At 40.6% G+C, this 7,644-nt stretch overlaps 1 long non-coding RNA gene across 2 annotated transcripts; it reads left to right on the top strand.

Annotated features, from left to right (window-relative positions):
* Nucleotides 1-781: 781 nt before the first annotated feature.
* On the top strand, nt 782-6,833 carry LOC134136447 (uncharacterized). 2 transcript variants are annotated; one of them, XR_009957507.1, is made up of 5 exons: nt 782-1,435; nt 2,302-2,463; nt 4,279-4,419; nt 4,648-4,702; nt 6,127-6,833. It is a non-coding gene; the product is annotated as an uncharacterized LOC134136447 (long non-coding RNA). The 2 variants fall into 2 exon arrangements; XR_009957506.1 differs by lacking the exon at nt 4,648-4,702.
* The last annotated feature ends 811 nt before the right edge of the window (nt 6,834-7,644 follow it).

Genomic DNA, 7,644 nt, shown 5'->3' with positions numbered 1-7,644 from the left:
CCGCGCCGCAACGCACGGGCAGCGCACCGCCCGTGACGTCAAGCGGGGCCATGGCAACGGCGAGGGCGCGAGCGCGAGCCCGCGCCTCCCCCGGCGCTCGCTCCACAGGGCGGAGGCCTCGCCAACGGCCGCGGGCGCCGGCGGCGGGGGCGCGCGAGCCGGGGGGACACGCCTAAAGCCGGCGGCGCCTCCCGCGGGCGCGCGCCTTCCCCCCCGCGGCTGCAGGGGCCGCGCGAGCCCGTCAGGGGGCTCGTCCGCGCTGCCGGAGGGCCGCGCCGCGCCGGCCCGCCCGCCCGGGCCTCTCGCCCCCGCCGGCCGGGCCGCGCCTCGCCGCGGCTCTGCCCGCGCCGGCGGGGGGCAGCGGCGGAGCTGTCCCGGGCCTGTGTGGAAGCGTCGGGGGGGGGGGGCGGCGCCGGCGAGGCGGGCTCGTGTGGGGGCCCCTCGCTCGCCACGCACGGGCGCTGCCTGCGCGCCGCGGCTTTGTGTTTCCAACCCTGGCTGCGGGCTCCGAGATTTTTAAGATCTTCCATTTAAAAAAAGAAGTGCCCCCCCCCCCCAGCTTTCCTCCTGAGTTTCTGGCACGTTTCCCATTGCAGGGCCGCGATTTAGGGCTGCTCGGATGGAGGCAGCGTTGGAGGGGGCGCTTGGGGGCGTGAAACGGACCGGGGGGTTCGCGGCGAGCGCGGGGCTCTGTGACGAGCTGCCGGCGCTGAGCGGCAGCCGCGCCGGGTGCGGGGTCCCGGGTCCCGGACCGGGAGCGGGGGGCGGGCTGGAGGGTCTAACCGGCTCGAGGGTCGCTGCAGGGTGCCTGGGCCAGCGCCGCGCTGAAGGTGCTGAAAGGAGTAGGAAATGTATTAAAATAATGAATATTGCTGTTGCTGGAAATCCTCTCTTAAAAGGAGAGTTTTGAAGTGTTTCCTGCAGGCTATAAAAGTCTATATTCACTTCTTCTGAAGAGTATGTCCCAGCTTGATTCTCTGTCTCAAGTACACAGCGTCCTAAGCTCTCGTATGCTTCCTTCTGGACTTGGAGTCCAGCGCCATCTCACAGAGAAAGACGTAGAGACTTCAGTTTGACATTGGGATCCGACTGGAAGCAACGGAGATACCTGAATGTGAATTTGATGTGTTAACAGTAGCCTGAGCTAGGGAACAATTTCAGGATGCTGAGGTTTATCATCTGTGGTTTATATGCCTTCAGGGAAGATGGAGAAAGCATCTGTTCTTTGAAAATGGTCAGTTACAATAGAGGGCATGGGAATGAATATATATATATATATATATATATATATTTACAGATTTATCCTGCATCTGATAAAGTGATGGAATATGAACATCTCTGGAAGAGGGAGATTCCCTCTTATGGACTTATTTGAAGCTCTTGTATTTGTGGGAGATCCCAGTGAGCACTCCACCTTATTCCTTTTTAATGCAAGGTATAAACTCCTAAATCATGATTACATGGTTGGCTATAGTATCTCAGCTGTAGAGCATTAACTGGAAATCAGTCAACAGTAGCTTTTTGAGCAACTCATGCTTGGATCACAAATACCTGCTTGAGTATTCATTAAAAATAACTCATGCAGAAATAGCCAAAACACACGATGAACATGTATTTGTGTAGACAGAGTTATAAAAACCTGTTGGTTGGACAGTATGTGGGAATAGCATAGGAAGAGAGAGATACTTGCTTCTGGGAAAGAAAGAAGAAGCTATAAATATATTTGTATTATTGTCAAGTGACCTGCTCCTGGTCAGGAATAGGTTACTATGATATGAGAGAAAATGGTGTAAAGAAGTTCTGCAAACTTACTGCTGTATGTGTTGTGCCTCCTATTCTTTCCTGCATCTCCTTTTTTTCAATGTATTTTCCATCTATGTACTCTGGGTAACTTATTGGCATGCTGTTTGTCTTTCTCCCTGAACTGATGAAATGGCTGTAGGCCTCAGAATTTGATAAAATCACAAAAAATAGGGTTTTTCCCCCAAATCTTTAAAAAAGCTATCCTACACTTTGATTAAATATCAGAAAGGCTTTAAGTTCCTTGTGACAAGGTTGTCTTTGTAAGAATAGGACTTTTAAAATTTATTCTAAAAATATATCATACGAAGAACAGTTACATTTTCTGTGGTGCCATTTTACCTGTAGCATTTATGGATCTATTATAACTCTTTTCATGGCCTAGGAGGTATGTTGAGGTTTGTTGTAATGTACATTTTTCTCTGTATAAGTTTTGTCTAGAAACATCTGTTATCTTGGACATTGATTTAACAGTGGGATATTCTTTTGATTTCTCTTCAGTTCTAGTGCCTTCCATTTACTCCAGAGTTTAAAGAATTTCACTCGTTTTCCTGTGGAATATTTCTGGAACGCTTATGAAGACAGCTGAAAAAAGCAAAGTATTCTGAGCAGTGGGGAATATCAGGTAGAGCAGAGCTCATCAGAGTTTACTAGCTCTGTCAGGTGAGAAAATCATTGTTGCTTAATTTAAATGTGAAAAACACATCGTTTCTGTTTCCACAGTGATAACTTTGTATGGGTATGCAGATAAAGGGGAGTTCTTCTTTTAACAAGCATTGTAGGGCTCAGGTTCATGATATATTCCAATACAGAATTCTTCATCTCATCTGTTTTTATTTTTTATCGTTATTTTCCACTTTAGGAAGCAATAGGATGAGAGCTGTACTTGAACACAGATGGTATCATGGCACAGCATTTGCTGCAACTTGCTTGAAGTTATGTTACAGAGTTCATTTTTAACATAAGCTTTAAACCTTTATTTTGTAGAAAAGTCTCTTTGAAATGGCATTAGCCCAAATATAGACTATACGTTTTGAGTGCTACTTGAATATTTTGTGGTAGCTTGATGAAAAATGAATTGATACAGGAAAAATAATAACTCTTAAAAGTACATAAAGAATATATGGAGTATATGTTATAGGAAGCATAGGTAAGTATTGCTTTTTGATATCTCTGGAAATATAGGTGAAATCCTTGTGAAGTAGGCTGTTGATAATACTGTGGGCAGTATTAATAGTTTTGTGGAAGAAAAACATCAGTCTTTCTATGATTCTGTTCACTCTTCCATTACTTCTGTTTTTGGAGTGAATGGAATGTCTCCTGCAACAACCTTAATTGCCACTAACCAGAGTTTTTGTTTGCTAACAGCCCCATATGTCAATAGAATCTGCACTCATTCTCCTTCAAGTAGGCTATTTTTGCCAAACACCATTTCCACTTCTCTGGATTTCATGAACGCTGCCATTTGAAACAGATCCAAGGAATTAGATATTACTCACCTTTGCATATGCTGTCTCTTGAACAGATATTTGCCTGCTGTCTTCTATTCTTGTATTTCCTGCACTTTTCCCCCAGTGAGGAATGTTGTGTTTTGTCTTGCTTATTGCAGTTTTGACCAGGGAATTTAGTCTCTTGAAAAGAAACGCTTTAAGCAGTTTCCGTTTTCTTCCAATACATTTTCTCTGCTGCTTTCCACACAGCTTTTTGTTCGATGACTTGCACTTTCACTATCTCAGACTGTCAGGCATACTTGTCAGCGTCTAGAAGCAAAAATTCATTTGTAGAGCTAGACATATTTCCATATAAAAGTATATATATGTATATTTATGTATATTGCTTCTCACTGTATTTTCTTTTCCTGTGAGAGGAAGAAGTGGAGGGAAATAAAAGAAAATGACCTCAGATATCTTTCATTCCCCCTCCTAACACAGCATTTAGTTCTTTCTTCTCTCTCGTCTTTTCTGCCGTAGGTATTTAGTTATTCCTCCCTCTGCCTAACTGTATCCAATTAAAAGTGAGTGGGTAGCAAGGAAGGATTATCCACTCACAAAAGGAGGATGACAGGTTTTTTGGGAAGGGTTACCCTTACCCAGGCCAGGGAAGGCAGTCCAGGAAGTCAGTAGGAATAGCTATCTTAAAAAACGATAATTCCTGTCAGGAACTGGAAAGCACAGTGATGTTTTCTCTCCAGGCTAACCGGCTGCTGTTAGAAAATAGAGATGTTCTGACTGTTTTTTCCTACAAAGAGGAAAATCAGGAAAGGCAGCCCATCAAAGGGCATTTCTCTGGAGACCAGGAGAAGATTCTGCAAATCTATACCTGTGGGGGAAAAAAGAAGAATTAGCAGCTCTGTTGTCTTGTGTCCTGCTGTCAGGAGCTACTTTTCTGAAAGCTGCTTTCTCAAAATCCTAACTGTTGTTAATTTCTTACATACTTTTCCATGTTGATACTCAGATTACATGATTATTTTGTATATAGGACAGTCTTCTTGAGCTTCCAGAGAGCCCGGCTCCCAACAGACAAAAGCAAGGCCTTTGGAGTGTTACTGCCTTTCATCAAAATTTCAAGACCTTTGGAGTGTTACTGCCTTTCATCAAAATTTTTAGGAAAGATGTCCTAGTGAGTTTCATTTCTTTCTTTGGCCACAGCCTCTGATTTATAAGTCCAACTTTAAGGTTTGCTCATAGAATGAGTGGATGAGAAGGTATATATTTCATTTCTCTCTTTTGTTAAGTCTAATTGTGTTTTTGAGTCACCTGTCACACTTTCTTTTCAGGGCAAACTGAGATATTTTAGTGCAGGAAGGATGAATTTATGAATTTTAGATTTTTCTTTTTTTTTCCCCAGTGGTCAGAAATAAGATGGGTTCTGACTGTGTGTCAAGTGCCAGTGGTAAAAAAATGTAAGTTGTGGATATAGCTGCTATTTTCCATCACTGCATGGAAAGTAGTTAGAATTACTAGATCTCACATGCTCTGCTTCATTGAAGATCTCCTTCGAGCCTGCTCTCAGCTCCTCCCCTGTCTGTCCATAGTTTAGTTTTATAAAAAATGACACATTTAGCTGAAGTATCAAAGTACCAGCAAGTCCTGTTTAAGTAATCCTGTACCTTGGATTAAAATCCTCAAATGATTTTGGATATGGGCCAGTTTATATATATACATTGGAGGGAGGGGGGAAGAGAGGGAGTGCATGACTGCAAAAGTCCCCAAGGATGATTTCTGAGATTCTACTATCTGTCAGTAAAATGCAAAGGTCATTTTAATGAAAATAAGTAAAAATGTTTGCAAACATTCAGAAATCAAAGGGACAGGTATCCAAGAAGAATGTCAGAATACTCACCAAATAAACAAAATAGAACTGATAAATTGTAAGTTAGCGTGCTCTTTGAATCTAAAAAGAAGTGATGTAAAATGTCAACTTCTTTCACAGAACTTGTCACCAAATGATCAAAATAAATTAGCATGGCTTTTTGCTCCCTACTAACAGTTCAGAAAAAGAAAGCTAAATTGTGTTCTTCTTTGTTTAGAAGAAGTTCCAGAAAGGTATGATTAACAGTGAGTTTGCACAGGTGTTACTGAAAGCTTAATATAATCTAAAGAAATGTTGATCCTTAGTGTATGAAATGGGGTAGAACATCAGAACCTGGCTGTATTTAAAGGACTGCAATGAATTTCAGTAAGCAGTTAACTAGGAGGAGGGTTTAAGAGGCCTAGGTGATGAGACTATTATGTGTAAAATGTAGTTCCATATATGGATCTCATTTGGTTCCTCTCATTATAGTGTTTGAGTGTATCAGTGACATTTGAGTACCTATATATTTAGTGTAAAACTGTGCAAATTTTTGAAGAGCTGAGAGCTCATTTTGAAAACAGGCAGCTAAGGATTGCTTTGGGTGTATTTAGTTTCCCATAGAAAAATTAGTTTATTTCTGTGTTGTATCTGAGTTGATTTGACAATATTAAATGCAAACTCAAAAGCTACGTGGAAGAACAAAGTTCAACACTCTCGAATAAGCTTGATTAATCAGACTATTTTAAGATTCAGCTAAGGAACATTTCTGGAATGCTGCTGCAGTCATCAGAACTGTGAAAACATCAAATGAAATATCCTCAGCCATCAGCAGCAAAAAGGAGATTTAACATAAGTGTTTGAAAACACTCAGCTAGAGAGAGGCCTGCAAGTGGCATATACATGTTTATATTTTATAGTTTTATTATATTCTCATTTTCAACCCATTGCCCAATGCTGAGGTATTTGTGTGTCTTCCAAAGATATATTGAAAAAGCATATCACATATATTTTCTTCTCTATTTCTCTCTACAGAAAACAGGATAGATGGTGCTGAAATGGACATGCTTTGTCCTGGAATGTATGAAGTTGTGATGGCCACCACCTCACCTGAGAGCACTGACCAGACTTCGCACCTCCAGGGCTGAAAGCATGAGTTCAAGTGAATTTAAAACAGCATTGATAAATTAACTGGTGATAAATGTTTAGCTCAGTTGGTTAGAGTGTGGTACTAACAATGCCAAGGTCATGGATCGATCCCCATTTGGGCCGCTCATTTGAGGGCTGGACTAGATGATCTCCAGAGGTCCCTTCCAACCTTACTGATACTATGATCAGCCTTGTCCTGGTCCTCTATAGAGGACTAAATTACACCTTGAATTATTAGATCTTGAATAATTCTTTTGGCTTGTAAATGAAAACAATTCTTTTCTTTTTGCAAACAATGGATACTGGCTTTTGGGAACTTGGAACTCTCTTTAGCTTGTATTCATTTCCTTTATGTATAACTGTACTTGAGTGAACAAGGTAATACTTAAAAAGTGTTACCAGAAGAGACAGGGTGTCTTGAAGCAAACTTGGGACTAACATCATTCTATTATATCTACTTTGATTTATTTTTGGATTTATTTTTTGTTTATTTGAATGTGCTAGCTAATGTTATTTTAATGCTGATTGTCAGGAAAAAGGCTCCATAAAGTCTTGTTTGAAATCTTCTCTGCCACTTAATTTCAAATTTTCTTGTCTTGTATGCATTTATCCTCAGTTAGTTTATCTGTTTTTTTAAACAATAAATTATTTATTTTATTTACATTCTTTAGAAATAAGTAATAATTTTTAGAGTTGAAGGCATCAGAAGAAGTGATAAAGTGAACTCATAATTTGCAAGAATTTAAATTACCAGTTACATAGGGTACACCCTGAGGATTTCTGGAAGACCTCAAAAATGAAAGAGCTTAGCTGCTGTATAATATATGCAGACTCTTAACTAACATTTGCTGTTAGAGGGATCAATTTTATTTTTAAAAGGTAATCCAAGGAATTATTAATACAGTGAGTTGTGTATTTGACTAATCATTTCATACTTAAAAGTGGAATGATACAGCACCTCAAATATTATACGAGATGGTCTAAGGAACAACAATTTCTACAGCAGAAAAATATGTCTCATTAATCTCTTACAGTTGTCTGAATAGTTCAAAAGGGGTATAAGTGAAGGAGAACTAATTAATTTAGATTTTCACAAGATTTTTATTAAGATTTTTCACAACAATCTACTAAAGAAATTCAGGATATAATTTTACAAGGGAAACTTAGACCCTTAAATGCATATTTAAACAACTTTTAAACAACTTTATTCCACTTACAAGTATTAATAGGTATTTCCAACCTTGTTCCCACCTCTTCAAGGTTTCCTTAATGCAGTAGGAACTTACATTTTCCACTGGTAAATCGCTCAGTTCCCTTATTTTGCTGCTGAGCATGTGCAAAACCATCTTGACAGCTCCAGGCTGCTAAGCCCCAAAGAAATGCACAAAATAAGCATTTTCTTGC

Source organism: Rhea pennata, chromosome 2, assembly GCF_028389875.1.
Source record: "Rhea pennata isolate bPtePen1 chromosome 2, bPtePen1.pri, whole genome shotgun sequence".
NCBI lineage: Eukaryota > Metazoa > Chordata > Aves > Rheiformes > Rheidae > Rhea > Rhea pennata.
This window is presented reverse-complemented; position numbering and strand designations above follow the sequence as displayed.